A 10,140-nucleotide genomic window follows, 5' to 3' on the forward strand; every position below is an offset into this window, starting at 1 on the left:
CAGTGTGAATGGTAAGCGTCTTCCCAGATAGCATACATATCCAGGCCTCATCTGGGCCAACTATGGCTCATAGTTCTGGCAGTGGCAAAGGTCATATGGGCCGTATCTGTCCTACACACAGTAAGACGTTAGTTTTAGTGTGAGTTGCCAGAACTGAGCCACATGTGCCATAGCTGGTCCAGACGGATATGTATGCTATTGCCAGCCACACTCGGGTTGAGTCACTCCATGCAGCCAGAAGAATGTGGGCCAGAACTGGGCCGGATGTAAGAACAATTTAGCCTCACGCGAGAACTTGATCTTGCGATATTTCCTTAGCACTTCTCGTATGTGTTTGGTTGTGAAACGTAGTTTGAGGAGCATACAGTTGTCGGCGATTCTTCCTGTTTGAAAATCATGCAATGTGAACTCGGCTTAAGACCAATAGCATGCTTTTCAGGCTGACCTGGTTCTGTCCCTATATCATCATGAAGAAGAAGGCCTCTGATGGCTGAGATGTGTACCAAGGATAATCTTTAGGATAAACAGGATCTCCGGCTGCTGAGGTGACAATCTACTTACACTAGATGATCTGAACCATGACCCCAGAGTCCGTGTGACCGGTGCGACGGCTCAGGCCCGCTGGAAGAGCTGGATTCAGGCACGGCTCAGCACGTGTGTGTTTAGTGCTGAGGACTGAGAAGCACCCGTTGAGGTCAGTCTGAGTGACGGACGCTCAAGCTAGTGTAACAGAGGCCAGCTAGCAAGAGCTGGAGAGGGCAAGGGCCGGAAGTCATTCATCTTCAATGCAAGTCGATGTGGGCATCAAGAAGAGATGAAGTCAGGTCAACTTTATGGTAATGAGCTTTGAAGCGGTTTGACGGCAACCAATGGGAATGTAGAAGACTTCGCTTGAGAGGATTCCAGAAACGCAGTCCTGTAAACATTGGTTCCAGCCAAACATTAGTTCACATTTCCAAGCAGATAATTGCTGTGGCGGGTTTCCCAATAATATACGACGTGTCCCATGCATTAAGGCTACACTTCAACCAGGACAGTTATTGTAATGTAGGCTGCACACAAATTAATGTTAATGTCATTTAAAGACCAAGGCTAGTAAATAGATATGGGTATCGTTAAGGTTTTAATGGTATTACTACTTTACCGAGACTGCTTATCGATCTGGTACTTTAACGGTATTCTTATCGGTTCTTTTTGTTTAATATATATATATATATATATACACTCACCTAAAGGATTATTAGGAACACCATACTAATACTGTGTTTGACCCCCTTTCGCCTCCAAACTGCCTTAATTCTACGTGGCATTGATTCAACAAGGTGCTGAAAGCATTCTTTAGAAATGTTGGCCCATATTGATAGGATAGCATCTTGCAGTTGATGGAGATTTGTGGGATGCACATCCAGGGCACGAAGCTCCCGTTCCACCACATCCCAAAGATGCTCTATTGGGTTGAGATCTGGTGACTGTGGGGGCCATTTTAGTACAGTGAACTCATTGTCATGTTCAAGAAACCAGTTTGAAATGATTCGAGCTTTGTGACATGGTGCATTATCCTGCTGGAAGTAGCCATCAGAGGATGGGTACATGGTGGTCATAAAGGGATGGACATGGTCAGAAACAATGCTCAGGTAGGCCGTGGCATTTAAACGATGCCCAATTGGCACTAAGGGGCCTAAAGTGTGCCAAGAAAACATCCCCCACACCATTACACCACCACCACCAGCCTGCACAGTGGTAACAAGGCATGATGGATCCATGTTCTCATTCTGTTTACGCCAAATTCTGACTCTAACATCTGAATGTCTCAACAGAAATCGAGACTCATCAGACCAGGCAACATTTTTCCAGTCTTCAACTGTCCAATTTTGGTGAGCTCGTGCAAATTGTAGCCTCTTTTTCCTATTTGTAGTGGAGATGAGTGGTACCCGGTGGGGTCTTCTGCTGTTGTAGCCCATCCGCCTCAAGGTTGTGCGTGTTGTGGCTTCACAAATGCTTTGCTGCATACCTCGGTTGTAACGAGTGGTTATTTCAGTCAAAGTTGCTCTTCTATCAGCTTGAATCAGTCGGCCCATTCTCCTCTGACCTCTAGCATCAACAAGGCATTTTCGCCCACAGGACTGCCGCATACTGGATGTTTTTCCCTTTTCACACCATTCTTTGTAAACCCTAGAAATGGTTGTGCGTGAAAATCCCAGTAACTGAGCAGATTGTGAAATACTCAGACCGGCCCGTCTGGCACCAACAACCATGCCACACTCAAAATTGCTTAAATCACCTTTCTTTCCCATTCTGACATTCAGTTTGGAGTTCAGGAGATTGTCTTGACCAGGACCACACCCCTAAATGCATTGAAGCAACTGCCATGTGATTGGTTGATTAGATAATTGCATTAATGAGAAATTGAACATGTGTTCCTAATAATCCTTTAGGTGAGTGTGTATATATATATATATATATATATATATATATATATATATATATATATATATATATATATATATATAAAACAAAGATAAACAATTAAAACAAAGATACACATTATATAGGCCTACACGGTGCTTTAATTTCAGGAAGGTCTACTAACATTACTGTTCAAGTATGGTCTAAAAAGAAATCTAATAAAGTAATCAAATGTTAAATAACAATGCATAGTTTATCATAGATAGATTAATGCTTATTAAAGCTGAAGTTAATTTTTTAAGAGCTGTGAATGATTTTCTCTTTGCTTTTTGTTGTTTGATTCGCAGTAATGGCGCAATCGTCAGCATGATTATTAGACTGCTTCCCCTTTAAGACCGAGTGCAGATCTAATAGGCGACTGATGCACCAAATTTTCTCCCAACTATTTCCATAACTATGTCCATTTAAGACATAAACTGTGTTTAAGTGAATCTCCAAGCCAGTCATTTTTTACATATTTTTGTGTACGAAGTGAAGGAAGTTGCGCTAGACAGAATGCGGCTATAGTTTTTAATGGTTTTACCTCAATATATTCTTTTTATAATCTTTGGAAGCCGAAATCTAAAATAAAATCAGACTAATATCACAGATCTAAAGTGTAACCAGGCTACGCTTGAATGTTTAGTTCTATCCTCCGTCGTAACTCATTAAGCAGGGCTGTCGTGTTGTGCGCGCTGTGGCTCCGCGTGAGATCTCTCTCTCTCTCTCTCTCTCTCTCTCTTTCTCTCTCTCTCTCTGACTGCGAATAGCAAAAATGCATCACAGAAAAATGGTTTAATATTATTGTACATAGAAATGGCTGGTGAGATATAAAAAAAATGAAAATAACGTCTTTATAGCAATAATAAATAGTATGTGTATTTTCTTAATTTCTCCAGTACCGACAGCAGAACCGATAAGGTCTGAGCTTATCGATACAGCGGCCTTTCAAAATTCAGCCCCGGGGCCGTTTTATACCGGCTTTCGGTACCCATCCCTACTAGTAAACATCTCCTATAAACTGCATGTTGAAATTAGACTAGCTCTTAACCATTAACACACGAGCCACACCACAAATGGCTTTTATTTGGTATATTTCGTTAGCAAACATGTAACTATAATTGTTAAGTTCTTTCCATCGATCAATTTCTTACTTTCACATTTAAAAGATTTTATGAGGTTAACTTTTACTTTTACTGATTCTTTCTTAAATTCAAACGTAAAGTCCACACTAGAAGCTTAGTAACTACTATCTAGTTTGTAACTAACTCTGTACTTTATTCCGTTGCACCATTTGTTTGTAAGACAGAACATAGCTAGTAGGTCGTAAGCTCTTTGTAAAGGAATGCGTTGACACATAGAATGACGTCTATTTTTCTTAAGCCAATCACAAGCCTTCTAAGGAAAACAGGAAATAGTCTGAACAGCGTGTAATTTCAAACTCATTCTTGACTAACCAAAAGTTTAAAAGAGTTAAAACAAACCTTATCAAACTCAAACCATTAAACTTTTAACTGAAAATATCTTAATAGCCCACTCATGGAGGAGAAAAAAAGCGAGTGGCCTCCTCGTTCCTCGCCTCCTTGCTCCTCATTCCTAACTCATCGTTCCACGTCTCCTCGTTCCTCACCCCCTCGTACCTTGCTGCCTCGCCTCCTTGCTCCTCGTTCCTCACCCCCTCGTACCTCGCTTCCTCGCCTCCTTGCTCCTCGTTCCTCGCCTCCTCGTACCTCGTCTCCTCGCCTCCTCGTTCCTCGTCTCCTCGCCTCCTCATTCCTCACCTCCTCGTACCTCGTCTCCTCGCTTCCTCGCCTCTTTGCTCCTCGTTCCTCGCCTCCTCGTACCTCGTCTCCTCGCCTCCTCGTTTCTCGTCTCCTCGCCTCCTCATTCCTCACCTCCTCGTACCTTGTCTCCTCGCTTCCTCGCCTCCTCGTTCCTCACCTCCTTGTACCTCGTCTCCTCGCTTCCTCGCCTCCTCGTTCCTCGCTTCCTCAAGTCAAGTCATCTTCATTTATATAGCGCTTTTAACAATGTAGATTGTTTCAAAGCAGCTTTACAGAGATAAACGTATAATTTATGGTAACAGAGATTGTTTTGGCTTTATAGCGGTTCTTTAATAAAGTTATTTTCCAGTTAAAGTTAGTTTTGATTGATTCGCATCCGTCGCAACGATCATTTGTTATTAAATGAGGGGATGCTAAGATGACTTTAAACGCGAATCTGTGATAAACGCTGATAGCGTTCACATGCGCATTAAGAATTGGTTCTATAGTTATGTGCGTTTGAATATATGTGCGCAGGTTTGTAATTCCCTACAAACCAAGCCTAAACAAAGTACTGGTCTTTCCTTATAAATTTTGATACTGTACTGTCCTCAACATGGTTTAAACGTTTGACAGTCAGATAAACTCCCTTCCCTCACACAACTCTGAAGACAAGAAGTTCGTTTGCCCACAGGTTTAATGTTATTTGGTATGGAGTGAAACTACAAATAAACAAATAAACATATGTCAATAATAATGTCCTGGAATTAACAATAATTACAGCATCATACCAACATCCACATTAATATAGTATTCTGTGATACGAAGCTAAAGCACAATGTGGCTAATGCAATAGCCTGATAGAAAATTATTAATAACTATCTTTACATGTAACAGTTCACATTTATATGCAAGTATTATGAACATCAATGTAAAACTATAAATACTTACAAGCGATGCTGTTGCAAGGTTAAAGATTACCGATATATATGGCGATTAAAGAGAGCCATCTTTAGCTGCTGCATGGAGCACTCACTAGTTCCTGATTCACATGAAAACCGGAAAATTACAGAATTAAAGCAACGTCAAACTTGCCACTAGGTGGAGCTCTAAACCATAAATAAAGTGAATAGGAAATTTAAAGCCATGAATGACATTAAAGAATTACAGACATTAAACAATTAAATCTGCTATCAAATTAAACTAAATATGAAATCTTTTGTTGAAAATATGAAAACATTGTTCCAGCACAGATACAGAATTTTATTTTGTCACTTCGGGGTAGGTACGCAAAACGAATTTTCCCGACAATGCTTTATCTGTAGAGTGGTAAAGGGATCCTCCATAGGGAGAGACTAGTTGGCACTTCAGCACTGCGTTGTCATCGGGTCCAGGCGAAGGTCCTTCGTCAGATCTGGATACGGCCTGGATCCGGCAGGCTGCGGGAAAACCTCGGGATAAACAAAGACACTAAAATTAGCGTAGATGCCATTCTTCTTATGATGTAACGAGTACATCAGGATTTATGGGAAATGTTCCCGGTTCCGGCTGACCTAATCTATGCAGCCTAACATTGGATTATAGAAGTCTATAATGTATTATGTGAATGCTAGGTCAAAGAGATGTGTCTTTAATCTAGCTTTGAACTGACAGAGTGTGTCTGCTTCCCGGACAATGGTAGGAAGACTACCATTTCGCCTCCTTGCTCGTTCCTCGCCCCCTCGTTCCTCACCTCCTCGCCTCCTCGCCGCCTCATTCCTCGCCTCCTTTTTCCTTGCTCCTCGCCTCCTCGCAGTGCGGTTAGAGAGATGAGATATCCTACAAGATGGCTGAGCTTGATCAGTTTCCAGTTCACAGGCTGGAGGATGGAGGAGTGATGAGACGAGCAATCATCAAATTGAAGAGTGAGAGGCACCCATGGCACGGCTCGGCTCACTTTACTTGCTTTTCCACTGCAGTTTATTACAGTTTAGTCAACATTTGAAGTGGATCAAAACCTTTCATCAAAGTTATACATGAATTTTGAACAATACCCTTTCTTGTCTTTGGACAACTTTAATGAACTTTTTTGATCCACTTCAAATGTTGCCTACTGTAGTTGTGTCAAATCCAATAACGATACTCTCTGACCAATCAGTGATCTACATTGTTTACACGTCACATTTTAGTATCGGTACGTCTTGCTTGGAACCTCAACCGAGGTGGTACTAAATAAAGTACCGGGCACTAGGTGTTGTACACAGTGGTAACCTCCAGAAGTGAGCCGTAGCATGCAGTGGAAAAGCAGCATTAGAGACGTCCTTCTCTGGCCTCTTCAGGACATACGGATCTGATTCACTGCCACGAATGCCTTCTTCACCTCACTGAATTCAAGCAAAACAGAGTTTTTTCATTCTGATTAAGGTCTTCCAAGGCCTTCTTTCCAAAAGTTTACCAGTCACAATGAAATAAGTATTCATTTCAACAGGTGAGTACACTGATAATAAGCTTGGAAATTAACAATAAAATCAAATCGATCAATGTGAATTATTTTCTCTTCAGGGATGCAGTTGTAACAAACATTTTATTTGTATTAAACATTTTTAAAATGGTTCACACTGTAAACGTGTTTCTTTTCTTTGCAACAGCTGAAAGCAAACCACTGATAGTGTGTGTTTGACTCTGGAGAGACGTCGAGATCTCGCGACACACACTATACACTAACAATAAGCGCACAAAAAAAGAGTTGTTTTAAAGGGATATTTCACCGCTGGAAAGATTAATGTGTATTTAAATTGGGTCATTTATGTAGTAGAAATGTGAAATTAGTTTAGAAGTTGGTGCCTTCTAGACTGAGAAAAGCCAGAAAATGTATTTTTGACTCATGTGGATGAAAGACAACAACTCCCAGAATGCACTTGCTTCACTGCCCTACGAGGACACTCCCAAGCCACGCCTACCGGTTACAGAGGGCAGTATCGGGAGAAATGAATGATACAACTAGGCTACTAGTCGACTCGGAACTGAAAAGACGGCGTTTTATCATGAGATCCCCCTATGGCAGGGGTCGGCAATAGGCGGCCCGCGGGCCAAAACTGGCACGCCAGCAATATTTTCTGGCCCGCCGGATTATTTTGGAAGTCCGTTTTTTTTTTTTTTTTTTTTTTTTCAGCTTATTTTAATTTTACAATAACGGTTTACAAATAGGCCCCGTGTATCATTCGTTATTTATTATTTACTCGGGTAGGCTGTAACACACTGATAAATAATATGTATTAGCCTACCTGATAAAAAATATTTGCACTAAATGCTGCACAAAACTCTTCCACTAGGCTACTTGAGAAAAGCCGTAGCCGCGTGGCGATTTCACCGCCGCATACTGTGTAAAACGCGCATGAATCATGCGGCGCGGGATTCAATTTTAAAATATAAAGACGGTAGCGGTCGGAACTCTGTAGCCTACCTATACTTTGGACGGAGCGGGCGGTCTGACTAACAATAGCCCACTCCCGACATCTTTTGACAGCGTATCCGCACTTCATTCTGACCACCAGGCTGTTTGGTACTGAAACCATTGTTAATAAATAATAAACAACATTATTTTTTTGCAAGGATGTTTGAAATAGTTGGCAGAAAATAGCATGCTTCATTTGTCAGTAGGGCAATATGGTTTTCGTTTATGTTGCTTAACAATTTGAGTGATAGGCTTTGTCCTATTTAATTTGTTATTTATATTTCATTATTTTTTTCTGTGACATTTTTTTCTCTGCTGACAGTAGCCTACAATGTTAAAATAATATTTTATGTTGACACGAACACAAAGCATTTATAATTGTTATAGGCTGCTACTTAATCTCTCAAATTTCCGTTAGAGACATTTGAATGTGAGATTCTGGAAACTAGATCTAAATTTTGCGGACTCGTCAGGTCGGGAAATAATGCGGGTGAACACAGAGTGTATTTTAATTGCTGAATTGAACCTTGTGGGAGCGGGACGAAAAGAAGAGAAAAAAAAAACAGTCCCGCGCAGACCTCCTTAAACCATAGGTGTGTATGTGTGTGTCCCGAATAAATAATAATAATAAAAAAGGAATAAAGTTCAAAAGTCGGACTGTAAGCAAATTAGGCATTGCTGTTCACACCTTTATTAAAATAGCTGTAATATGTTAACACAATAGTACTTGATCTGTTTAAAATGATTTCATTGATATGCAATGTAGACGTTAAGAGTATAATAATTAATAGTTAAGAGTATTTAATTTGTACCCATAGGGCTACTCCGTGTAGCTGGCCCGCCATCTACTGGCTAAAAGAAAAATTGGCCCGCGGCCAAAGTTAATTGCCGACCCCTGCCCTATGGGCAGGTTGAAGACATGCGGAACGAGCTCCTCCTACTGGCTTTAGTCTCTCGCCTCTGGACAAAAGAGCCTCAGATGATGCTAAATGAAGATTTTTGCGTCATCAGAGGTTTTTTTCCAGACACACAACACAGAAATCTCTGGTCTCAGGGGGACATGAGGGAGGGAAGCACAGTCATTCCAAAGTACTACCGGGTTTCTACTGATACAAAGCTTAATGCTAATCGGTGAAGTAAGTAACTATGTTGCATCCACTTCCACTATATTTACTGTATATAAAATTCATCTAGGCTTTGTTTTCAGAGGGATGTGTGCACTTGTTTTTCAGAGCACAAAAGCTCAATCTATGATGGTGGATACGGCTACCTTCAGATCATCCTCAACATCAAAACGTCATCGATATTTATTTTTCATGTATGTAACAGCAGAGGAATATGTAGATACAAATGGAAGCTTTACATCCATTGCCACACTGGATAACTTTTTATTCTGCAATCCAAAATTCAGGCAGTGTGGAGCTGGAAAATAAAGTTTTAATCTTCGATCTTCAGCAAAGCACATTCCAGATTTGTGCGGAGAATAGTCCTAGATTCAGTGAATGATCCAGTCATACGGTTCTGGTTGTGTTTATGGATTGGAGATGACCAGTGATGTGTATCTTCAGTCCACTCACCTCCAGATGTTCATCTCCACATTACCTTCTTCGCTCAGCCCATCTGTCCAGCTTTGTCACAAAACACCCCTTCTGTTCATTCTATATACAAACATGTGTCAGAGCAAATATGTAAATAGGACCATTATTAAATATGCGGACGACTCCGTTATAGCGAGTCTGCTCCATAAAAATGATAGAGGCCATGGTCCAATAATTGAAGACTTTGTTCAATGGTGTGAGGAGTCGCACCTTCAACTGAACATATCCAAAATGAAGGATATGTACATTGATTTTGGAAAAATTCCAGGATATGAGGCTATAACTATAAATGGTCAACTAGTGGACCAAGTACAATAGTATAGATACCTAGGGACAATTATTGACTTTAAATTAAATTTCCAGAAGAATTGTGAGGCTGTCTGTAAAAAAGGACAACAGCGTCTATACTGTTTGAGAAAACTGTACTACCATTTCAATATAGACAAGACTATGATGACATTATCCTATCATGCTTTTATTGAAACCATCATATCTTTCTCCCTAGTGGCATGGTTTGGTTGTGTCTCAGTCAAGCACAAGAATCGCCTAAACCAAATTGTAAAATGGTCAAGTAAGCTGACTGGGGAGCCCCAGCTGCACCCCACATCCCTGTATGCTAAACAACTACAGCGGCTAGCTATGGCTATCAATAAAGATAGTCTACATCCTCTGAATAGGGAATTCCAGTATCTCCCCTCTGGACGGAGGCTTAAAGTTCCTGGTTACAGAACCACAAGATTTAAAAACAGTTTTGTACCAGCAGCAATCTCTCTGTTAAACAAACGGTCAAATTATTTGCACAAAACGCACAAGCACTCTGGTCATGTACTGTTCTCTGTTCCTCCTTTTTTCTTTTACTACTTGTTTTTATATGTTTCAATGTTTTGTGTGTTGCATGTTA

This window comes from Squalius cephalus, assembly GCF_949319135.1.
Source record: "Squalius cephalus genome assembly, chromosome: 9".
NCBI classification, from domain to species: Eukaryota; Metazoa; Chordata; class Actinopteri; order Cypriniformes; family Leuciscidae; genus Squalius; species Squalius cephalus.